This window comes from Peromyscus eremicus, chromosome 4, assembly GCF_949786415.1.
Source record: "Peromyscus eremicus chromosome 4, PerEre_H2_v1, whole genome shotgun sequence".
NCBI lineage: Eukaryota > Metazoa > Chordata > Mammalia > Rodentia > Cricetidae > Peromyscus > Peromyscus eremicus.
In genome coordinates, this window is record NC_081419.1 from 13,193,914 (window position 1) to 13,220,257 (window position 26,344).

The 26,344-nt window shown below is 40.5% G+C and overlaps 1 long non-coding RNA gene across 1 annotated transcript; it reads right to left on the reverse strand.

The window, feature by feature from the left end:
• Positions 1-18,525: 18,525 nt before the first annotated feature.
• Positions 18,526-23,208, reverse strand: LOC131908006 (uncharacterized). Its single transcript, XR_009378520.1, has 2 exons — positions 22,722-23,208; positions 18,526-19,311 (listed from the first exon to the last, which is right to left on the reverse strand). It is a non-coding gene; the product is annotated as an uncharacterized LOC131908006 (long non-coding RNA).
• Between the last annotated feature and the right edge of the window lie 3,136 nt (positions 23,209-26,344).

Sequence of the window (26,344 nt, forward strand, 5' to 3'; positions counted from 1 at the left end):
ATCTAATCTCCTTGTTTAGCTTTTTTTCCTGACCATTATCAATTAACAACTTATAACCAACCATCCTAAAGAATGACAATTATCCATAATCTATTGAAAGACCAAAAACTACCATAACCTAATCTTTCCAGTCTTGAGGGATAATTCTATTGCAAGTTGACCACGAGTTTAACATTTGCTTCACTAACAGAGAATGCATACCATATGACACTATACCTTCTTTGAATCTTCTCAAATCTAACATTTTCACAAGTATCCAATCAGTTCATACACAGCCTTGAGAATTTGGCAGTTCCTGTATGGTTACTGGATAGATTAAGGTTGGCTGTTTGAAAGCCTTAGGCTGTTTTTCTGTAACTACATAATGCAATGCTGAGATTGGTTCTCCTTTAAATTCCTCTGTCTGGGTCTGAATTTCTCTATGATCTGTTTTCACAAGTTTTTCTAAAATTTTTAATCTTGGTACTGACATTAATCAACTTTTTAAATGATAAAACAGAAATGATCAAATGATATTTATAATTGATATTACATCTATCCCATCAACATTAATTATCTTCTCATTTAATTGTTCCATTTTCAGATCACCTAATGTATTATTAAACAGAGAACAAACACCCTCCATCATAAAAATGTTTCCCATTTTTTTAATGTGGGGAAAATTCTTTTTTAACTAATTTCTCCCTTTATGAAATCTTAATTGACTTACCAACTCTGCCTACTGCATAGAACAGTAGAAGCCCAAGCGGGTTTCAAGGCAGCTACGTAGTGTGGTAGCAGCCCAAAATGGGGATCCAAGGAGAGCCCACAACCCACCAGGAGATAAGTGAAAGATCCAGCCATCTGGATCCAGCTGGGTAGGGACTCTGGGTAACATAGGGTGGAGACTCCCACTGTGTGAAGCTCAGGACTGAGCTGCGGCCTGCAAGGCCCCAGGCAAGCAGCTTTTTCATGAATTTGTGCCACAAACATTGGGTGCCAGATGTAACATGAATCTTAAAAGGTCTTATTAATAGAAAACCCAGAGCCAGATATTGGGGTAAAAACTGAAATATCAGAGAAGCAGAGCAAGCCTGCCACAAGTACTTAACTCCACAAAGTCCTCAGTCTAAAGAGAGTGAGTTCCTGTATCCTTACACCTTATATACCTTTCTGTGTCCTGCCATATTATTTCCTGGGATTAAAGGCATGTGTCACCACTGCCTGGTTCTGTTTTCTCATGTAGCCCAGTGTGACCTTGAACTCACAGAGATCCAGACTGATCTCTGCTCCCTCCCCTGCAGTGATAGGATTAAAGGTGTGTGCTACCATTGTCTGACCTCTATGTCTAATTTAGTGGCTGGCTCTGTCCTCTGATCTCTAGGTAAGCTTTATTGGGGTACACAATATATCACCACACAGTTGTAGTTTTGCTTTGTGGTAACTAAGGGATAACTAAAGTACGAAAAATAAAACATGTAATAATTTATGTGTATTCTAAAATATCTATCAAATCATTGACAATTAGGGAGTAATTTATGGATCTTTCATTCTGTCCTCTCATCAGTTGGATACTATCCTGTGTTAAAAATCTAATTATATTCAACATCATTCAAAGAAAGTGTTATCTGTCTCTTCTAATGCACAGGACTTTCTGTATCAACTTTACTAACCCCAGGTCTTTGACTAGGTTTCCAACACTAGGTGTGATTTCCATCCCATTCAGTGAGCACTAAGTCCAATTAGGTGACTATTGGTTATCATCAGGGTCTGAATGCTACTGTTACGGCATTATGGATACATTGCAATTGGTTTATTCCCTCTAATGGAGCTTGCACAGAACCTATTGGTATTACATGGGCTAGGCCTCAGGCAGGAGATTTTCATGTTTAATTGAACTCAGATATTTTGTGAATGGTGTCTTCAGCAATACTCCATGCCTGTGAGGCAAGCAAAGGCAAGAACAAGTTTGTTTGAGAGTCTCTTGAATTCCCCTGACCAAAACCTTAGAAGGGGATTTCTCACACCTGCTGCCATGGTTTGTTAGTTATACTATGACTACTGGGGGAGGAGAAAGCATTGACAGCCAAAGTGGCATAAGTTCATGTAAAATGTATGTGTGTGTGTGTGTGTGTGTGTGTGTGTGTGTGTGCAAATTTACATATGTATTATATATAATTTCAGGTAAATAATATGTGATTGTATATGGAATTTTCAAAATTCTTAGTGTTATTTCATATTCTCCCTCTCTCTCCTTCTGTATTGACCTCTCACCAAAGTAGAAAATGGAAAAGCCCCACTCCATGCTTTTCACACTCCCCTCTCCATTACACAGTCATTCTGCTGCTGCACTCTCTAGTAACTCTTCACTCCTCCCAACATTTTACTTTCTTGCTTTCTGTGGTTACTCTAACTTATATACTAAACTTATATACTAACATTTGATTTAGAGTTAGAAGTCTCAGGTAAGAGAGAATATGCAGTGTTTCTTTTTCTCATTTGGGGTTCTATCATCTCACTCACTACAATATTTTCTAGGTCTGTTAGTTTACCTTAACATTTTATGATTTCATATCTCATTACAGCTCAATAATATTCCATTTACCACTTTTCCATTATCTAATGGTCAGTTGAAGTGCTACCACTCTAGTTGCCAGTGTGGATCTGAGAGAATGGATCCTCAAAATGAGGCAGACTAAAGTCTCATGCAATAGCCAGCTTTATTCAGCGTATCAGACAGTTTATATTCTAAGGCTATTCTGAGGTTTAAACAAGGTCATAGGAACAAAGTTCACATGAGTTCAAGCTGTATACAGTCCCAAGGGCAAGGCATGTTCACATGAATTTAGATTGTATATAATCAGGAGGAAAACCTATCCTTGGAAATATTTTTGAATAACAAAAGCAATCAGCAATGTGTAATCTGAAGCAAACTCACTCCTATTTACCACATCTGGGAGGGGCATGAAAATACATTCCAAAAACAAACTCATGTTTAGAAAGAACAGAAGACTCTTACATTGTTTTCTCATAGGCTCTCTGAATCCTCCTCACACAGCTATTCTTGGACTTTGTTCTGACAGCTCCCTCTTTTTATTTTTTGAATGTAGTATGTCTAGAGTGGTTTTGATTTGAGATGTTATAGACAAATCTAATTGTCACTTGATGCACAAGTATCATATAAGTAATCAAATTACAAACACAATGAATAATATTAAACCAGTGTAAGCTTTATGTGTTATACTCTGCCACCAGGAATGAGGATCCTTTCTTTTTAATGTTTTTGCTATTCCACCAGCCATACCCTGATAAGAAATACCTGGTAAGCAAAGTGAAAATGCATCAAAAACTTCTTGCTGTAACTGTTAACATCAAAACTTAAATTTCTTCACAAATCTTGTAAATGGTGTTTAATCTGCTCCCTTGTGTAATTTTGTTGATTAAATTTTATAGGAATAATGAAAAAGGAAAAGGGATTCTAATCACATGTCATATATAGTGATAGTTTATTTGTGCTTTAATAAATAAAGCTTGCCTGGAGATCATAGGAAAGAGCAAGCCATTTTAAGTAAACAAAGAAGTCACAATGGTAGCTCATGCCCTTAATCCTATCACTTGGCAGGCAGGATCTCTGTGGGTTCAAGGCCACACTGGAAACAGAGCTAGGTATGGTGGCACATGCCTTTAATTCCAAAACTAGTTAACCATGGAGGTCTGTACAGACAGACAGAGCTGGGTAGGAAGAAGAAGTGATGTAGCTGAATGGAGAGAGCAAATCAGATGGCAGAACAGTAAGGCATATAGGCATGGGTAAACAGGAAGCTGCCGAGTTAGAGAGTTTCCTCTTTCCCTGATCTCTCAGGCTTTCACCCCTATATCTGGCTCTGTGTTTTTTATTTAATAAGACCATTTAGAAATTACATATTCATGATCTGTTTCTTCAACCATTTAATCTTCTGTTGTAACTTTCCTACCTCTGATTCTATCTACTCATCAATGTTTGTATGTCTTATCCATAAATTATGGGGATCCTGCAGGGACTTAATGAAAGGAGTATCATTTTTGATGCACATGTATAATTTTTAATCAAAACAAACAAGACTATTTAGAGTAGGATTAATGTTAAGGCTACTTATAGCAAAAACATAGGGGAACTTTGCACAGGAAGTAATATGAAATGAGTTATTAAAGTAAAATGTATAATTATTGGGATGAGTACACATAAAATTACCAGACCATGCCTGTATAGAATTTAATGGTGCTGGACTTTTTCAAATATGCTATTGTTCAAGTCCCAGTTTATTACTAAACTAAATTCTAAGCTTAGGGGGAGCTAGGCCTCCATAATGCCAAGCTATTAATTCTGTGGGTTCAGAGTGGAAAAAAGTATAATTATGAACACAACAAAGAACCACTTGATTATAATTACACCATTGAGTATTATCTGAGGAACAGTTAGAAACAAATCTTCCATGAGGACCCCAATCAATTAATGTATGATCACCATGTTGAATGATTTTTCCCTTTTCACCTATGCATCTGGACCAAAGAACAGGGATCTATTTATAATTTTTATAAGAAAGAATAATACAAACAGGATCTAAACTGTGTCCAGTATTATTGGCTACATTATTATGTTGATCAGAAAAGTTCAGAGAATAGCTTGAAAACAGACCCATATGATTAGTCATTCTAGTAAGGCATAAGCCCATATTTGCCTTCTAATAGGAGTACAACTGCTATGATGTCCTATGCAAATAGGAAGTGATTCAAATCTCAAGGAAAATTTAAATGCAGTTGTAGCTTGAGTTTTCCTGCCTGGCCCACAGTCAGGACAAATCTCTCTCACCTGCCAGTCCCACAGCCACTCAGACCCGACCAAGTAAATACAGAGACTTATATTGGTTACAAACTGTATGGCCATGGCAGGCTTCTTGCTAACTGTTCTTACAGCTTAAATTAATCCATTTCCATTAATCTATACCTTGCCACATGGCTCGTGGCTTACCGGCATCTTCACATGCTGTTTGTCATCGTGGTGGCTGGCAGTGTCTCTCTGACTCAGCCTTCCACTTCCCAGCTTTATTCTCCTCCTTGTCCCGCCTACACTTCCTGCCTAGCCAATGGCCAATCAGTGTTTTATTTATTGACTAATCAGCAACACATTTGCCATACAGAACATCCCACAGCATGCAGTCCCTTCTTCAGATGGATGAATGAATCCAGATGGTCCCAAGGTCCAAGCATAAACACAGAGTCATTTGTAAACATACTAGGAGCTGGTCCACCCAACCTATGAGCTGAAATAAAGGAGGACGAGGAACATAAGACAAGTACACATGCTCAGAGGCACTCACTACACATGTACAGGTCAAAGCAACTAGTATTAGCAGAAAAGAATTCTCAGGTGACATAAGGCTCTTTGGTTTTCATAGAATAACTTCCCCTTTGGTGCACAGGGCCTTAACTGGCCCCCAGGTGGACAGACTTGACTTCTGATATGATTGATATCTTTTTTGCCCTTCAGCTGAAGGTTTGCTATCTTTCTCATGACTTTCTATCTCCTCACTATCTGCTGCCATCCTTGATGACCAGGGCTAGAGGAGCAGAAGAAGAATCCATAATGCCTCAGTGGATCCATCTGTAATGACAGACACATATCCCTTCCCAAGACAGTCAGCCAACTAGGCTTCCTAGTCTCAAATTGTTTAAACCACACAGACCTATCTAAGGTAGTTCAGAATGTTCTATAGATAAATGTTTTTCAGCTCCTGAATATATATCACCTTGAGACAAATTAAAAAAATGAAGAGTAAATAAGGAAAATGAAAAAAATGTTGTTTGATACTCCCCCTTATTTATTTGTTTATTTATTTAATTAATTATTATTTTATTATTTTATGATTTAATTTAATTTTACATATCAGCCATGGATTCCCTTGTTCTCCCCCTCCTGCCTCCCCCCTTCCCCCCAGCCCTAGCCCACCCCCCATTCCCATCTCCTCTAGGGCAAAGACTCCCCTGGGGATTGAGTTCAACCTGGTAGATTCAGTCCAGGCAGGTCTAGTCCCCTCTTCCCAGGCTGAGCTAAGTGTCCCTGCATAAGCCCCAGGTTCCAAACAGCCAGCTCATGCACTAAGGACAGGTCCCGGTCCTACTGCCTGGGTGCCTCCTAAACAGTTCAAGCTAATCAACTGTCTCACTTATCCAGAAGGCCTGATCCAGTTGGGGGCTCCTCAGCTATTGGTTCATAGTTCATGTGCCCCTTTTTAGTTTTTAATAATTGTTTTAATGTTCTATGTACTCTTTCAATTATGCACTGACCTTGAGGATTATAAGGAATACCTGTCATATGATTAATATTCCATTCTTTCCAGAAGTTTTTAAAATTTTTACTATTATAGGCTGGTCCATTGTCAGTTTTTATAGAAGCAGGCAGTCCCATAATAACAAAAGTATGTATAAAAGAAGAGTACATTGCAAGAGCATTTGCTGAAGATTGAGTTACATTCTAAAGAAATTTAGAGTATGTATCAATGCAGACATGCAGGTATGGCATCTTAAGCATAATAGGAAAATGATTGACATCCATTTGCTATAATTCATTAGTATTTTTACCTCTAGGATTAAATCTAGCTATCTCACTAACAATATAAGGGAGCATAAATAGGACATTCTTGCACAATTTGTCTCTCTTATCTAATCAGGATTGCACATGAAGTTTATCAGCATTGGTGAGTGGTTGTTGATGCTCCTTTTTGGAGAAGTAATAATAAGGCAAGTTAATGTATCACCTTGCTTATTTCCTTCTGTAATGAAATCAAGAAGGTTAGACTGTGCGCAAGTATGAGTAATAAACAAAAGATGTGTGTAGGTTATTAGCAGTTGTTGCAGTTCCTGTAGTAATGGGAACATAATAGGATGCAAAGGCAAAATTAAAGCAGTTTCTATTGTTGGAAATAATCCTACAACATAAGTAGAATCTGAAACAATATATAAGAGTTTATGAACTAACTGCAATATATGAATCAAAACAGCCAGTTCAACCTGTTGGGCTAAGGGAAAAGAAGTATTAATAGATGGATGAATATCTGGGCCATGAATCCCTCTGCTGTATTTTTAAAAAACTGTGTGGTGGCATCCTTGGTGGGTAGAGCCAAGGGGCATGTGGTAAGTCACTCACACTATGCAGGTGGTGCCCACGTGGAAAGTTTTATTAAGGGGGAAGGGGAAGGTTAAGAAAGAGAAAATGAACAGGGGCTGAGGAGAGAAGAAAAAGAGAAGGGGGAAGAAAAGCAGAGAAAAAGCGAGAGATCTACATGTGTGCCCTCATGGAGAGAGAGAGAGAGAGAGAGAGAGAGAGAGAGAGAGAGAGAGAGAGAGAGAGAGAGAGAGAGAGAGAGGTGGGATTTTCTCTTAAAGAGGACTTAACTAAGATGACCATTGTCAGGACGCTGGGCAGGTCTCCAAAAGACAGGTCTGAGTGTTAACACCCACCTGTACTGTTAGATGAGCCATCAATGAAATCAATATCTGCCTGTGGAGTGAGAGAAGGTTGGAAAATTTTTGTGAAGACAAATTCAGTTTGTAGTTTGTATGGTTTGCCAGCTGAATAATGATTTCCTATCCTTCCATAGTAATCTACAAATGAAATTTGAAAAATCCATAGAGTTCCATAATGCTCTTAAAAACTGATTGGTAGTTAAGGGTAATTTAATACAGCAAGGATCAAACCCATATAACTGTTGACATCGTGTCCTCTCCTGATTTACTAATTGAGCAAGTAGAGTAAGGTAAGCAGTGCGTATTTCCTGGCCCTTAAGCTGTAAATAAATCCATTGCAATGGTTTGTCCTCTTGTGCTATAATACCTGTAGGAAATTTAGTGGAGAAAATAAGTTTAAAGGAGGTGAAGGGTCCACATGATACACAAATGTCTCTTTTAGTCTGGATTCAAATAGCTGTTTTTCCTTTGCCTCTAGAGATAATATGCAAGGACTGTCAGATCTCAAACCTGGGACAAAAGGCTAATTGAGGTGCCTATTTAACATATCAAAGTGGACTCTGGCCTAGTCAGCTAGTCTCCATCACAGTCTCTACTCACTAGTACATGTTACAGAGTCATTCTGGCTGGTATACCCCACTCCTACCCTAAACTCTCCAGCCCAGTGACTGGGCTGAGCTTCCTTCCCCCCAGCCTCTGATCCCTATACAATAACCTTGGCCATTGGGAATCATGGTGTCTTGGATCTTGGTCTTCTTGGTTTCTGGGTTCCCAGGTACTCTCTTTGCTCCCTCTCTCTTCTCTTCCTCCCTCCATTAACTCATGGTCCCATTCAGTATGGACCATTCCAGATGTCTCTGGCTGTGCTCTCCCTCATATCTACAATAAACCTTCTCCTCCACCATATATAAGAGCCTCATGCCATTTTTTAAATTCATTATCCAATGCTGCTGTTGCACCCAAAGTTCGATGTCCCCAAATACCAAGAGACCGATCTAAATGCAAAAGCAAAGAGCCTTTTGATTCACGAGTTCAAACCCAAGCCCCTCATCCATTGCAGTGGTGGAGTGAGAGGGATTTTTATAGTGGTTAGGGTTGGGGGTCTAGGGGAATTTGATGTTTTTTTAAGTGGCACTCTTACCCTGCAAGGAAAAGTCACAAAACATGACAGAATCCACTAACAAGAGTTTTATTAAGACAGGGAGAAAGGGATAGATGTGATCAGGCCTGCTGAAAGGACACGTGTGGGAGAAGGGGGTGGGAGGAGGGTGGGGCATGGGGCCTGCCTTTTTAAGGGCCAGCCCGCACTTGTGCACACAGGCCCATGTGGCTACTTCACACATGCATATAGATCATGTGGTCATGCCTTGCGCAGAGCGCATGGGTTACATAGGATGTGTGACCCGGAAATGACCAAGTGTCCTGCCGGGGCATGTGCGACTATGGGGACGTGGTTGGAATCCCTAACAGAATTCCAACTCTCTATAGTTACAGGCTCAGGATTGGTGCTTACTTCAGGTTGGAGACACTTGGTTTGAATTGATTTGAAAGTTGCACCTGTAAGCAAACTGCCATGTCCTCTAGCAGTTTATGTCATTGCATCTGTAACATTAGCAGACTCATTTCCTCTGACAGTTAGACATCCCATTTCTTATCTGCAGGAAACTTGCTCGCTCTGACAGCTATGGTATATAATCTTTCATATCCTTTAGGTTATGGCAGGAAATGTCTGGAACTCGTTTTTTATGGGGCTCTTAATTGTCTGGGTCTAGGGGCAGCACATTCTCTGGTAGGTTTCCCAGGGCCTGCTTCCCCCAGTCTGACCCTTCTCTAAGATGCTGCTGACACTTCTCTAAGATGCTGCAATCCTGTCATCCTCTCACTGCTTCTCTTACTAGAGTTTTTAAGTAGATTGGTTAGTGCATAATTAGGTATTCCTAAAGTGGGACATAGCCAATTAATATAAATCCAAAACTGCTAAAGGCCAATCTTTAGGAATAGCTGTGGGCATAGCTAAACCAGGCTGTAAGTCTCCTCTATTGGCCACAGGGTGGCATTAAGATTTCATAAATCAATTACTAATCACCATTTATCAGATTTATTTTTAATTAAAGAAATTGGAGAATTTTTGTTCACTAACTGGTGAGGAGCCTGTAACTTTTCTTTAGAAAGGGGTTGTGGGGACATGACAGTCATCCCTAACCAGATGGCCCTGTGTTTTTGCCTGCCCAGAAATGAACTGCTCTATTATCTACTACTCATATACCCAGTCATTAGAGTGCTCAGACCTGAGTAATAATTTACACAGGTCCCCTGAGATAACAAAGAAACGTAATACAGAGCCAGGCATCCCTTAAGGCCATTGACCTTTTGCTCTGGATTGCCTGGGAGATTCTAGTGGCCTGCAGGTGCGATAAGAATAGGGTAATGGACTGTGAGGGTATTAACAGGTGCCTTTGCTTCTGCAAAACCTGTGTATTGCTATTGGAAAGGGAATGTAATAGTTTTTTAATTACTATATAACAGGAAAGTAAGAAACAACTGAGGGAAGTAAAACAATTTTCCTGCCCAACTGTGGATTCTATGGGTAGCTGGAATACACACCTTTCTAATGTCTGCCTTAAAACCTCACTGTAACCCTCCTCTGCACAGCATGTTTTATTGGCTCTTTATTAAATGAATTTATTTAATCTAAATTTGAATTGAGTCTAATTCTCTGGTTTCTCCCAGTGGATTCAAATGTCACAAAAGGGCCATTGAGGTGCCCCAACAGGCTTACTAAATTTTCATGTAATTTTTATAGGCAGTATTCTCTCAATGGCCCTTATAGAAAATTCAATTCATGCTTATGATTTTATATTTGTGAATATAGGATCAATAATCCCTTGTAACTCTTCATAGTCCTTTTTCCTTTTGATATCCTATTCTTTTCATAAGCCATTGCACTTGTGAAGAATAGGCATCATTAGAGGTGGGAATATAGATCTCTCCATTATTTTATAGAAAGTATCTTCCACAAAGACTAATCAGAACACGAGTAACATAAGGCTGTAAGAAGACTGTCATTATACCTTCTGGATCTATGTATTGTTAATTTTGTAGCACTTTGTTTACTCTCATTAGAGCTCATAGTTCTCAATCCTATCAGGGTTGAATTTACCTCTATAACAGGCCATTTGGGGGCCATTCTTCTATAGTTATAATAAAAACATCAGCTCCAGAATCAACCAATCCTGTAAAAGGTTTTCCTCTTATTTTTAAAACTACTAATAGTTTATCATTTTCCTTCAATAGTGCTTAAAACTACAGTTTTATCTACTACCAAATCCTTCCTCACAAAGCACATTTCCCCCCATGGATTACATAAGGCAATAACAATAACTTTGCAATCTTTCTCCTGTTTTAAATTGCCAGTCAGTGGGTATTGTAATCATGACTGTAGTTTCCCCTGTAGAATCTTCATCAGTGATTCTTGTATGAACTATGATTCCTTTGATGGATAAACTACATCATCCCAATAAAAGTCCAACTGTTCTAGGCATCATAGGTCTCCAATATCCTGTGTGTAAGTTAAAAGGATATTGAAGAGGGGAAATGGTGATATGTTTAGGGCAAGGAATACCAGTAGCAGCACTTCCTTGAGTAGCTACTTATAATCAAAGAATAGATTGATTATAGTCTGAAGCTGCCATAAATGTTATTGTTTTTGGATTTAAACCCTCTAGTTCTATGCATTCGTTTGTTGTAAGGGCAATTTACATTGTTTCTTTAAGTGGCCAGGTCAGCCACAATTGGAACACTTGGATGACATCTATCTTTTAACAATAGGTTTCTAAAGCAGCCAATTTTGCTCTATGTTTGCAGGTGCCCACATTTCTACATAACTTTAGAAAGTCCATAACATTTTCTGTCTCTCTCTGAGGCCTGATTAATCCTTGGCAATCTTTCTTGATATTATCAAAAGCCAACTGTTTTAATAGTAACTCCTGAATTTGTTCTCCCTTTACTTGTTTTTCAATAGCATCTTTGAATCTCCCTACACTTGGTATGAATTTATAAATATTTTATCCAGAAATACACCTTATATTCACTAAAGAGTTTGTTGAAAACCGGTCTATACATGGAGTAATATTTCCAATAGAACTAGTTAAATACGTATTTTTTTATTAGTAGTATAAAATTCATGTTAAAAATCACTAAAGCAACTGTTGTGGAATATTTTTTAAAAGATGCATTACATTGGTTTATGCTGTGGAACATTTGTTTTAATGATAGAAAGATGTGTTGCATTCTTTTTTTTTACTTGTCAACTTTTTTTAATTCTTTTTTTTTTATTTTGCAATACAATTTAGTTCTACATATCAGCCACGGATTCCCTTGTTCTCCCCCCTCCCGCCCCCCTCACCTTCCCCCCAGCCCACCCCCCATTCCCACCTCCTCCAGGGAAAAGCCTCCCCTATGGACTGAGATCAACCTGGTAGACTCAGTCCAGGCAGGTCCAGTCCCCTCCTCCCAGGCCTAGCCAAGCGACCCTGCATAGGCCCCAGGTTTCAAACAGCCAACTCATGCAATGAGCACAGGACCCAGTCCCATTGCCTGGATGCCTCCCAAACAGATTAAGCCAATCAACTGTCTCACCCACTCAGAGGGCCTGATCCAGTTGGGGACCCCTCAGCCATTGGTTCATATTTCATGTGTTTCCATTCGTTTGGCTATTTGTCCCTATGCTTTATCCAACCTTGGTCTCAACAATTCTCGCTCATATAAACCCTCCTCATTCTCGCTAATTGGACTCCCAGAGCTCCACCCGGGGCCTAGCCATGGATCTCTGCATTCAGATCCCTCAGTCATTGGATGGGGTTTCTAGTACGACAATTAGGTGTTTGGCTATCCCATCACCAGAGTAGGTCAGTTCGGGCTGTCTCTTGAACATTGCCAGCAGTCTGTTGTGGGGGTATCTTTGTGGATTTCTTTTTTTTTTTTTTGGTTTTTCGAGACAGGGTTTCTCTGTGTAGCTTTGTGCCTCTCCTGGAACTCACTTGGTAGCCCAGGCTGGCCTCGAACTCACAGAGATCCACCTGGCTCTGCCTCCCGAGTGCTGGGATTAAAGGCGTGCGCCACCGCCGCCAGGCTTCTTTGTGGATTTCTGTGGGCCTCTCTAGAACTTTGCTTCTTCCTATTCTCATGTGGTCTTCATTTACCATGGTCTCCTATTCCTTGTTCTCCCTCTTTGTTGTTGATCCAGCTGGGATCTCCCGCTCCCCCAAGCTCTCTTTCCCTAGACCCTCGCCCTTCATTACCCCCACTCATGTCCAAGCTGTTCATGTAGATCTCATTCCATTTCTCCATCATTGGGCGATTCCCGTGTCTTTCTTGGGGTCCTGTTTTCCAGGTAGCCTCCCTGGTGATGTGAGTAGCAGTCCAGTCATCCTTGTTCCACATCTAGTATCCTGCTATGAGTGAGTACATACCATGTTTGTCTTTCTGAGTCTGGGTTACCTCACTCAGGATGATTTTTTCTAGATCCATCCATTTGTCTGCAAACCTCATGATGTCATTGTTTTTCTCTGCTGAGTAGTATTCCATTGTGTATATGTACCACATTTTGTTTATCCATTCTTCAGTTGAAGGGCATCTAAGTTGTTTCCATGTTCTGGCTATTACAAACAATGCTGATATGAATATAGCTGAACAAGTGCTCTTGTGGTATGATTGAGCATTCCTTGGGTATATGCCCAAGAGTGGTATAGCTGGATCTTGGGGGAGATGGATTCCCAATTTTCTAAGAAAGCGCCATATTGATTTCCAAAGTGGTTGTACAAGCTTGCATTCCCACCATCAGTGGAGGAGAGTTCCCCTAGCTCCACATCCTCTCCAGCATAAGGTGTCTTCAGTGTTTTTGATCTTAGCCATTCTGACAGGTGTAAGGTGGTATCTCAGAGTTGTTTTGATTTGCATTTCCCTGATGATTAGGGATGTTGAGCAATTCCTTAAATGTCTTTCAGCCATTTGAGCTTCCTCTGTTGAGAATTCTCTGTTTAGTTCTATAGCCCACTTCTTAAATGGACTGTTGGGCATTTTGATGTCTAATTTCTTGAGTTCCTTATATATTCTGGATATCAGTCCTCTGTCAGATGTGGGGTTGGTGAAGACCTTTTCCCATTCTGTAGGCTGTCACTTTGCCTTGTTGACCGTATCCTTTGCTCTACAAAAGCTTCTCAGTTTCAAAAGGTCCCATTGATTGATTATTTCTCTCAGTGCTACTGGTGTTATATTTAGGAAGTGATCTCCTATGCCAATGCGTTCAAGACTACTTCTTGAATAATGTCTGTAATGAAGGAAAGGCAGAAGAGTGGAATGACACCTGCTCCCTAACATCCTAGATCAAATATTTACATAAATTATGAACCACAGAGCAGGACAGATGTGGCGAGCTTGGATGGTTTATTAAAACTGGTATGTTGTATCTCTTTTTGGTAGACTCACAGAGAGACTTATCTTTAAGACTCACTGTTTCTTATCTTTAATGCACTCACATGACATAAATAGTGAACTGCCCTTCTGTTTCAGTGACAACTGATATAAATTTCTGTCATGGGACCTGAAGCTGGCCTTTTCACCTTGACTGTGCAGAATTGTTTTTAACTTCATGCTATCCCTTTTGTCTACTTTCATTATTTCCTGAGTGATCGGAATCCTGAGAATATTTTCCCTAAACGTGTTTTCTGATACTTTTTTTCTCTTTGAGCTTCCCAGTACCATTTTACTCTCAGTTTCAACGTGTCAATGCTTATAGTGACATCTCTTATACATGCTGAATTGATGATTGTGCATAGTGATTAGGGGTCAAATACGGCTCTTTTTAGTAGATATCCAGTGTTTCCAGTACCATCTTGAAGAGGCTGCACTCTTGACAGTGTAACTTTTTTTTTCAAATTTCATATTTTTTTTATTAAGAAAAGTTTTTCATTCATTTTACACACCAGTCAAAGATCCCCTTCTTCCCTCCTCTCACCACCTAGCCTCCCCACCCAATCCACCCCCACACCTACCCAATAAGAAGGCAAGGCCTCCCATGGGGAGGCACATCCAGTAGAGGCAAGTCTAAGCCCTTCCTTCCCCCTGCCTCAAGGCTGCCACGAGGCATCCCATCATGGGTAATGGGCTCCAAAAAGCCCGCTCATGCACCAGTGATGGATTCTGATCCTACTGCCAGGGGCCCCCCCAAGCACATTAAGCTATACAACTGTCTCACCATGCAGAGGGCCTAGTCCAGTCCCATGTAGGCTCCACAGCCATTGATCCAATTTTCATGAGTTTCCTCTAGTTTGGTTTGGTTGTCCCTGCATGTTTCTCCATCATGATCTCATGCACTTGCTCATAGAATCCTTCTTCTCTCTCTTTGACTGGACTCCTAGAGCTCTTTCTGTTGATTGGCTGTGGATCTCTGCATCTGCTTTCATCAGTTATTGGAGAAAAGCTCTGTGATGACAGTTAGGGTATTCACTGACTTGATCTCTGGGGCAAGCCAGTTCAGTTCAGGCACCCTCTTCACTATTGCTAGTAGTCTAAGGTGTGGTTATCCTTGGGGATTCCTGGCAACTTCCCTAGCACAGGGTTTCTCTTTATCCCCATGATATCTCTCTCTATCATGGTATCTCTTTCATTGCTTTCCCCCTCCCTCCCTGTTCCAGCTCAACCATCCCATTCCCTAATGTTCTCATTCCTATCCCCTACTCTCCATTGCTCTCCCCTCCTCCCCAGTTTACTCATGGAGATCTCATGTTATTTACCCTTCCAAGGGCAGTCCATGCATCCCTCTTTGGGTCTTCCCTGTTAGTTAGCTTCTCTGGAGTTGTGGGTTGTTGCCTGATTTTTCCTTTGCTTTATATCTAGTATCCACTTATGAGTGGGTACATACCATGTTTGTCCTTATGAGTCTGGGTTATCTCATCCAAGATGATATTTTCTAGTTCCATCAATTTGCCTACAAATTTCATGATGTCATTGTTTTTCTATGCTGAGTAGTACTCCATTGTGTATATATACCACATTTATTTATCCATTCTTCAGTTGAGGGGCATGTAGGTTGTTTCCAGGTTCTGGTTATTATGAATAATGTTGCTATGAACATAGTTGAGCAAGTGTCCTTGTGGTATGATTGAGCATTCCTTGGCTATATGCCCAAGAGTGGTATAGCTGGGTCTTGAGGTAGATTGATTCTCAATTTTCTGAGAAACCATCATACTGATTTCCAAAGTGGCTGTACCAGTTTTCACTTACACCAACAGCAAAGGAGTGGTTCCCTTTCTCGACATCCTATCCAACATAAGCTGTCTGCGGTGCTTTTGATCTTAGCCATTCTGACGGGTATGGTATCTCAGAGTCATTTTGATTTGTATCTCCTTGATGGCTAAGGATTCTGAGAAATTCCTTAAATGCCTTTTGGTCATTTGAAATTCTTCCATTGAGAAGTCTCTGTTTAGCTGTATAGCCAATTTTTTAAATTGGATTGTTTATTATTTTGATGTCTAGTTTCTTGAGTTCTTTATATGTTTTGGAGATTAGCCCTCTGGCAGAAGCGGTGTTGGTGAAAATCTTTTCCCATTCTGTAGGCTGTCGTTTTGTCTTATTTCCTGTGTCCTTTGCCTTACAGAAGCTTCTCAGTTTCAGGATGTCCCATTTGTTAATTGTCAGTGTGTGTGCTACTGGCATTATATTTAAGAAGTGATCTCCTGTGCCAATGCATTTAAGACTATTTCCTACTTTCTCTTATATCAGGTTCAGTGTAACTGGTTTTATATTGAGGTCTTTGATCCACTTGGACTTCAGTTTTGTGCATGGTGATAGATATGGATCTATTTGCAATCTTCTACATGTTGACATCCAGTTATGCCAGCACCATTTGTTGAAGATGCTTTCTTTTTTCCATGGTACAGTTTTGGTTTCTTTGTCAAAAATCAGGTGTTCATAAGTGTGTGGGTTAATGCCAGGGTCTTTAATTTGATTCCATTGGTCCACATGTTGGTTTTAATGCCAGTACCAAGTTGTTTTTATTACTGTAGCTCTATAGTAGAGCTTGATGCCAGGGATGGTGATGCCTCTCCAGAGGTGGCTTTATCATACAGGATTCTTTTAGCTGTCCTGGATTTTTTGTTTTTCCAAATGAAATTGAGTATTGTACTTTCTAGGTCTGAGAAAAATTGTTTTAGGATTTTGATGGAGATTGCATTGAATCTGTAGATTGCTTTTGGTAAGATTGCCATTTTTACTATGTTAGTCCTACCTATTCATGAGCATGGGAGATCTTTCCATTTTCTGATATCTTCATCAATTTCTTTCTTCAGAGACTTAAAGTTCTTGTAATACAGATCTTTCACTTGCTTAGAGTTATCCCAAGGTATTTTATATTATTTGTGGCTATTGTAAAGGGTGATGTTTCTCTAATTTCTTTCTCAGCCCCTTTTTCATTTGTATGTAGGAGGGCTACTGATTTTTTGAGTTAATCTTGTATCCTGCCACATTACTGAATAAGTTTATCAGCTGTAGCAGTTCCCTGGTAGAATCTTTGGGGTCACTTACATATGCTATCATATCATCTTCAAATAGTGAAGGTTTGACTTCTTCCTTTCCAATTTGTATCCCCTTAATCTCCTTTTGCTGTCTTATTGCTCTAGCTAGAACTTTAAGTACTATATTGAATAAATATGGGGAAAGCAGACAGCCTTGTCTTGTTCCTGATTTTAGTGGAATTGCTTTGAGTTTCTATTCATCTAATTTGATGTTGGCTGTTGGCTTGCTGTGAATTGCCTTTATTACATTTAGGTATGTTCCCTGTATTCCTGATCTCTCCAAGACCTTTATCATGAAAGGGTGTTGGATTTTGTGAAAGGCCTTTTCATCATCTGATGAAATAATCATGTGGTTTTTTTTCTTTCAGTTTGTTTATATGGTGTATTACATTGACAGATTTTTGTGTGTTGAAGCACCCTTGCATCTCTGGGATGAAGCCTACTTGCTCATGGTGGATAATGTTTTTGATGTGTTCTTGGAGTCTGTTAGCCAGTATTTTATTGGATATTTTTGCATCAATATTCATGAGGGAGATTGATCTGTAATTCTCTTTCTTTGTTGCATCTTTGTGTGGCTTGGGAATCAGAGTAACTGTAGCCTCATAGAAGGAGTTTGGTAATGTTCCTTCTGTTTCTATTGTGTGAAACAATTTGAAGAGTATTGGTATTAGCTCTTCTTTGAAAATCTGGTACAATTCTGTGTTGAAACAATCTGGTCCTGGGCTTTTTTGGTTGGGAGACTTTTAATGGCTATTTCTATTTCCTTAGGGGTTATTGGTCTATTTAAATTGTTTATCTAACCTTGATTTAACTTTGTTATGGGGTACCTATCCAGAAAATCGTCCATTTCTTTCAGATTTTCCAATTTTGTGTAGTATACATTTTTGAAGTATGACCTGATGGTTCTCTGGATTTCCTTGTTGTCGGTTGTTATGTCTCCCGTTTCCTTTCTGATTTTGTTAATTTGGATGCTCTCTCTCTCTCTCTGCCTTTTGGTTAGTATGGATAAGGGCTTGTCTATCTTGTTCATTTTCTCAAAAAACCAACTCTTTGTTGCATTGATTCTTTATGTTGTTCTCTTTGTTTCTATTTCATTGATTTCAGCTCTCAATTTGATTATTTCCTGATGTCTATTCCTCCTGGGTGACTTTGCTTCTCTTCTTGTTTTAGAGCTTTTAGGTGTGCTGTTAAGTCACTAGTGTGAGATTTCTCCAACTTCTTTGTGTGGGCATTTAGAGCTATGAATTTTCCTCTTAGCACTGCTTTCATGGTGTCCCATAAGTTTGGGTATGTTGTACACTCATTTTCATTGAACTCTATGAAGTCTTTAATTTCTTTCTTTATTTATTTCTTTGCCCCATCTCCTGGGCCAGGTTATTTGATGAGACCCGAGGAGGCACCTCCTGAAAGATCAATGGGGGCGAGAGAGAAAGGAGACCAGGTGCATAAAGGAAGACAAAGTCAGTCTGAGTTGCGTCAAGGTCTCGTTTATTGACTGGGTGTTGAGGCTTATAAGCAGGGCTTCAGGCAGGGAGGGAGAGCAGGGGAAGCAGGGAGAGAAGAATGGAAAATTCCTAAGGGAGGGGTCAGGGCGAGGTCGCTTTGATCCCAGGCCCCCTGCAGCTGGCCGACAGGCTCCAGAAAGTTTATCTAATCGTATATCCTGCAGTTAGGCCAGGAACCTCCTGTCAAGGCTTGACAAAGTTCAGGATACAGTTGTCCGGAGTCGGTCCCCAACAGTTCCCCCTCTTTTCTCAAAAATGGACCAAGTCCATTGTGATCGGGGTGGCTAGGGTCCGAGAGAGCCCCTGTCTTAGGCTATACAGGGGGCTTGCCACACTCGGTGGCGTGCCATGTTGAGCCAACAGTAATTAGCAGAAGCACAAGGGCCAAAAGCCTTGTGATGGCTGACAGAGTTCCTTATCCTCAAGGAACTTGGAACTTTCTCTCAGGTTCCCTATGACAAGAAATTCCCTTTTGATCTAACATTCCAGGGTGTGTGGGGAGAAACAAGGGTGATGTTTTCTCTTCTGTGATTACTTCCTGCTGACATTGGGATGTAGTTGTCAGGGCCCTAGAAAGCCAGAATGTTAGTCAAAGACAAGAGGGAACGTTTTATTGACCAGCTGAAGAGATGGTATGCATATCGGCTGAATTGGTCCATATCAGCTTTCAGCAAGTTCAGGGCTCATAGTCATTTGCAGTAAGTTGTCACCAGCAAATGATGCTTGGATGTATCTGTCAGCCAAGTGGAAACCTGTTGAGATAGATATAAACTAGGAACAGGAGTTAAAACTTACGAACTTATTTGGAACTTTTAGACCCATAGTCTTAGTAATTGTAGTATTATCAATTTGCCCTGAAATCCATAGTGTCTTTTCTATCTAGAGAACCAAGTATAGATTGGACTGAAATTTCCTTGGCCCAATGAAAAGCATCTGTAAGTCTATATGTAGAACCTGTTTATCTTTTTTAAAGAGACTTATTAGCTTTAATTAATTAATTCATTGATCAATCAATTACTAAGCTGAGAAAGCTATAGCTAGTCCAGTCATCAATGTCATCAAAGATCTGAGAAGGATAAACTTTACCTGAGTGCAGACTTTTAAGTCTATTTAAAAAACAACAGAGACTATCCATTACCCAGACTGCCATCATCCCAGGCTCCTATAGTCTTCATAGTGTTGGCAGGACAGGTGTCAGGACAGCATCAGTCTTGGTTGCTGGGCCCATAATGTGAAATTCTCCCTGTGGAGGAGAAAGACTGACTTTATCTTGTCAGTGTCTCATAGGCCAGATCCCTGGCAGCAGGTGTTGAGTCAGAGCATCTTGCCCAGTGGTCGGTGTTGTCCACAATTCAGGTGGCATCTTCTTGTCATTTTTCCGTATCTTCTTTGGAGACCTTGGGAGTCATTGCTAGGAGCTGGGGAGCTCGGAGTCTCTGTTTGCTATAGTAAGCTTTTTATCAAATAATGTAAATGCCATATTCATCAGATCTTTGACAGGTTTGAGGACCATTATCTATTAAATGTATCTGAGCCAAACAAATCTAGGCCTAATCTTGAAAATATCTCTAAGTTTGGTAACAATAACCAGGCCAATTTGTTCTCCTATAGATATATTAGTCAAATATACCTCTTAGTTTTTTTTTATTTAAATAGAACAGTTTATGCTTTAAACTAGTATCTGAATAGCCAGATGACTAGTATTAACTTGTATTCCTTAACACAAAGGACATGCAAACTCAGACTTTCAAAACCAAACATATATATGGCCACATTTTTCATTCATACCTGTAGAGTAGACAGACATTTTTACAACTATGACCCTTTGGAGTCTCAATGTAACAGCAGAATAGCAAGACAAAGAAATCTGAAACATTTTTTTTTAATATATCTCAAGTCATTTTTTATAAAAACATTATATTTTATCTTAACCAACAATAATTTGAAACCAATTCTCTTAAATGATGGAAAGTATTTGTAACCCATTGAACTCAAATGACCAAAACCCATTGTTATGCCCAGATCGCCCCCAAAGGTGCCACCTGGAGACTTAGGTACAGAATGCAAAAAGCAAGGTTTATTCAGATGAAGTCAAAGTTTACAAGCCGTGGCAGGGGGCTCGTTCCAAATCTCTCACACACAGCAGGGAGATTGGAAGGAGTGCACCCTTTCTTTGTGAGGCTAGTTCTTAAAGGCACAGACCACATAATTCATCTCTCACAGCCTGCCTCCCTTCTTTCTGATTCACATCAGTAATTTTTTATGTTATCTTTATTTCTTGTTTGTTGAACAACCGTGTCTAGGAGTTTTACGAGCTGTCTCTGGGATTCGAGAAGTTTGGGATGTTTCATGACCACTTAGCCTCTGCCAGATGGTCATATATTCTGACTCTGTGTTTTTCTAAGTTTCTGTAGCTGATAAAGCCACCTGGGAAAAAGGGGTCTAACTTCTTATCTACACTTAGGAATCCTAGTTTAGGCTCCTCTTTGTCTGTAGGGGATAGAGGAAGGGGGGTTATTGAGGTTTCACACCATGTAAATTTTTATTTTTCCTGTGGAAACAAAAGCATAATTTTCCCAGTATCTTGAACTAGTAATTTAACATTTCTTTTCAAGCAATACCAGGACAGAGAAGGGTTAACAAGAGAAGCTGCTGGCCAGCAGAAGAGACTTTGAAGTTATCACAGTAAAGGAAGGGAGGGGGAGCAGTGGGTATAGAGCATGTCCTTGGCTGCCAGTGTTCCTGAAAAAAAAGTTTTTGTTAACTCCTCTGACTAAAGTCAGATTCTCTGTTCAGTGTTCACACAGTTTTTGTCAATTGCAGGCCATTACCCTGTCCAGAGCTCCTGTCTTTGCCCGCCTGTACGGAGAGCATGCACCCCCACCCTCGTGAGAGCAGCCAGCTGGCTACAGTCCTGATAGCAAGAGAGTTAGGGAGGGACGGAGGTGGCCTTTGTTATGCCTCTCTTTCCTCCTCTTCCTTTAGGAAAATAAGGGAGGTTAGCAGACAGAAACAAATAACATTTACACAGACAATCCAAGAACCGGAACATCAGCACTGAGATGACGGCCTCATTCACAGCCAGCAAGCCCCTCTTGCAGTATGCAAGCCCCATCTGGCAGGAGCTACCTGTTTATTCAGTTCAATTGGGGAGTGGGGGTGGGGGACCCAGTTCTCTCTATTGTGGCTCGCACATCCTTTCAGTGGGCTAGGCAAAAGTCTAGTAGAGAAGAAGGGAACTGTCCCATAGCGTCCGTCACAGTCAAGTCAACAATGAGAACAATTAATACATTACACACAAGACCAAGGGCACACAAAAAAACTTTGTCACAACAAAACAACCAACAAAGCTCCAAGAACAATGACAGCCTGATGTGCTCTGGGGGGGGGTAACCCTCCAGGCTCAATCACATCAAAAACAATCCAGAGTCGAGGATCTCTGTCCTTAATCAAACAGACATCAGGGGCTTCCACATCCCTGTCAGTCAGACATGCACATTTTTTTTTTTGGAAGAGAAGGAGAAAGTAAAGTAACAATGATCACAACAAAACATATAAAAAAACCCCATAAAATGGCTCTGACAATTTCCCGGGACAAAATACAAAGTGACACTTCCTCCCACCGTGGGGGAAGATACCCAAAGATGCTCCTAAACCAAATGGTCACCTCTGAGGTGGCCTTAGGACTCTGGGACGTCTCCCTTCACCGCCAGGTTCACTGTCCGGACACGTCTGCCCCAGTGAGAGCCTGCAAAGTACAAATTGATTGACCAGTACAAAACAAAAGTAACATGACAGAGAGACACAGACAACACAGAGAGCGCTCTTACCAGTAGATGTCAATAAACCTCTGGACCCTTGGGTGTCAGGCAGGGGGAGTTTGAGAGAAAATCCTCTGCAAGTGCTAGTAAATGTGAAACATTCCCATCTCCCTCTGCTTCCTTTAGAACATCTCTAATCACACCATAAAAACTAAAAAAGGCATCGGGGACATTTTCCCCGTCTCTGATTAATTTGTTAATATCTTTTCCAACCTTGTTCCAAGTCAAAGGGTGAATTCCTGGTCCATTAATCACTAACCAGGGACATTTCTCCTCTGCATATTGGAAGAATTTTATCAAATCCTTTTTCTTAACTCTTATTCCTCTCTCCCTAAGATTACCTTTCATCTCCTTGAGAAAAACAGCCTCTTTAGATAAATTTTTGCCCATGATCGATGAGACGACACACTTACCTCAAGACTCTCCCGCGTTGCACGAGTGATGCAGTCCGAGCATCTCTACCCTGATCCTCTCTGGGACCCCTTCTGTTGTCCATCGTCCGGCAGGTCACTGTGCCTCGAGCCCCACGTTCAGGCGCCACTTGCCCCATCCCGTGGGCCAAGTTATTTGATGAGACCCGAGGAGGCACCTCCTGAAAGATCAATGGGGACGAGAGAGAAAGGAGACCAGGCGCGTAAAGGAAGACAAAGTCAGTCTGAGTTGCGTCAAGGTCTCATTTATTGACTGGGTGTTAAGGCTTATAAGCAGGGCTTCAGGCAGGGAGGGGGAGCAGGGGAAGCAGGGAGAGAAGAATGGAAAATTCCTAAGGGAGGGGTCAGGGCGAGGTCGCTTTGATCCCAGGCCCCTTGCAGCTGGCCGACAGGCTCCAGAAAGTTTATCTAATCAGTTAGGCCAGGAACCTCCTGTCAAGGCTTGACAAAGTTCAGGACACAGCTGTCCGGAGTCGGTCCCCAACATTCCTCGACCCATTGTTTATTCAGATGAGCATTATTCAGTTTCCATGAGATTGTAGGCTTTCTGTAATTTTTGTTATTGTTGTTGAAATCTAACTTTAAGCCATGGTGGTCTGATACAATACAGGAGGTTATTTCAATTTTTTTTTGTATCTGTTGAGATTTACTTTGTGACCGAGTATGTGGTTGATTTTAGAAAAAGTTCCATGATTTGCTGAGAAGGTATATTCTTTTTTGTTAGGGTGGAATGTCCATTTGAGTCATAATGTCTGTTAGTTCCCCTATTTCTCTATTAAGTTTCAATCTGGGAGATCTGTCCAGTGGTGAGAGTGGGGTGTTAAAGTCTTCCACTATTAATCTGTGGGGTTTGATATGTGATTTAAGCTTCAGTAATGTTTCTTTTACATATGTGGGTGTCCTTGTATTTGGGACATACATGTTCAGAATTGAAACTTCATCTTGGTAGATCTTTCCTGTGATGAGTATGTAATATCTTTCTAGATCTCTTTTGATTGATTTTAGTTTGAAGTCTATTTTGTTAGATATTAAGATAGCTTCACCAGCTTGCTTCTTAAGTGCATTTCTTTGGAAAGACTTTTCCCAGCTTTTTACTCTGTCTTTGAAGTTGAATTGTGTTTCTTGTATGCAGCAGAAAGATGGGTCCTGCTTTTGTATCTATTCTGTTAGCCTGTGTCTTTTTATAGGTGAATTAAGTCCATTGATATTAAGAGATATTAATGATCAGTGATTGTTAATTCCTGTTATCTTTTGGTGGTAGTGTTTTTGTATTTCTCTTTTTTGGGATTTGCTGCTGTGGGGTTTTCTATTGCCTGTGTTTTCATGGGTGTATCTGACTTCCTTAGGTTGGAATTTTCCTTCTAGTGCTTTCTGTAGGGCTGGATTTGTGGATAGGTATTGTTTAAATCTGGTTTTGTCTTGGAATGTCTTGTTCATGGTGATTGAAAATTTTGCTGGGTAAATTAATCTAGGCTGGCATGAATGGTCTTTTAGTGTCTGCATTACATCTGTTCAGGACCTTCTGGCTCTCAAAGTCTCCATTGAGAAGTCAGGTGTTATTCTGATGGGTCTGTATTTATTACTCGGCCTTTTTCCTTTGCTGCTCTTAATACTCTTTCTTTATCCTGTATGTCTAGTGGTTTAATTATTATGTGGCAAGGAGACTTTTTTGGGGTCTAGTCTGTTTGGTGTCCTATAAGCTTCTTGTATCTTCATAGTTATTTCCTTCTTTAAGTTGGGAAAGTTTTCTTCCATGATTTTGTTGAACGTATTTTCTGTGCCTCTGAGTTTGTATTCTTCTCCATCTTCTATCCCTGTTATTCTTAGGTTTGGTCATTTCACAGTGTCCCAGATTTCCTGGACATTTTGTGTTATGATTTTTTTGGCTTTGGTGTTTTCTTTGACTGACCATTCTCTTTGCTCTATTGTATCCTCTACACCAGAGATTCTGTCTTCCATCTCTTGTATTCTGTTGGTTATGTTTGCATCTGTGTTTCCTGTTCATTTACTAGATTTTCTATTTCCAGAATTTCCTCTGTTTATGTCTTCTTCATTGTTTCTGTTTCAATTTTCAGATCTTGAACTGTTTCCTTGCTTTTTCATGGCTTTCTTGTCTTTTTAAAAGGGATTTATTGATTTCTTCCAGTTTTTGTTTGTCTTTTCCTCAATTTCTTTATTGATTTCTTTCATTTTTTGGTTTGTCTTTTCCTCAATTTCTTTAAGGGAATTTTTCATTTTTTCTTTAAAGGCCTCAGCATCTTCATGAAACTATTTTAAAGGTCGCTTTCTTCTGCTTCTTCTACATTGTGATCAGGTCTTTCTGTTGTAGGAGCACTAGGTTCTGGTGATGCCATATTGCTTTTTATGCTGTTATATTTTTGCACTGACATCTGCCCATCTCCTCCTCTAATGGGTGTAAGAGGTGCCTGTGTCTGAGAGAGCTGCTCTTAGTCCACTCTGTGCTTGTTGTATCTGTCTCTCAGGGTACAGTGTTAGTTCTTGGTCCAATTGGAGCTGGCCGATTCTGTATCTCAGGGAGCTGCTCTTGGTCTTATCAGGGCTTTTGGTCCAGTCAGAGCTGGTGGATTCTATGTCTCAGGAAGCCTCTCTTTGTAGTTAGAGTTTTCTCCAGTCTCCCTCGGGGCCTGCAGCCACTCAGACCCAAGTAAACACACAGAGATTTAGATTACTTATAAACTGTATGGCCATGGCAGGCTTCTTGCCATCTAGTTCTTATATGCTGTGGGATGGTCTGTATGTCAAGTGTGTTGCTGATTGGTCAGTAAATAAATCACTGATTGGCCATTGGCTAGGCAGGAAGTATAGGCGGGACAAGGAAAAGAATTCTGAGAAGTGGAAGGCTGAGAGAGAGAGACACTGCCAGCCGCCACCATGACAAGCCGCATGGGAAGATCCCGGTAAGCCACGAGCCATGTGGCAAGGTATAGATTAATGGAAATGGATTAATTTAAGATATAAGAACAGTTAGCAAGAAGCCTGCCATGGCCATACAGTTTGTAACTAATATAAGTCTCTGTCTTGATCGGTTCTGAGTGGCTGTGGGACTGGCGGGTGAGAGAGATTTGCCCTGACCGTGGGCCAGGCAGGAAAACTCTAGCTACAAATGGCGTCCAACGTGGTGGCAAGAGTTTCCACCTAAAAACTTAAAAAAAAGATTCTAAAACGGAGCTAAAAACAGCTTCCTAATTGTCTCTCTCAAATGAGCAGCAGCTGCCGGTTTGAGCTACTGGCAGGTTCCTAGTGTGTGCTCTCGACCTGCAGTACGGTGGGAATGAGGCCTCTGCAAGTGGCACATTAAGCTGTATGGTGTATTTAGCCTTTGCTAGTACAAAACAAAAAAAGAGGTTTCTGGGCTATACGCTACTTTGGTAAAAGTGTAGACCCACTATTTCTGAGAGTTATGGCTCCCAGAGCTGGCGGAAAGCGGACCATCGCCATGTTGGGAAGCTGAAGTGGGCGGAGCCAGCAGCCACTGCGCCATTTCAGGCTTAGAATGCTGCAGTTTAAAAGGA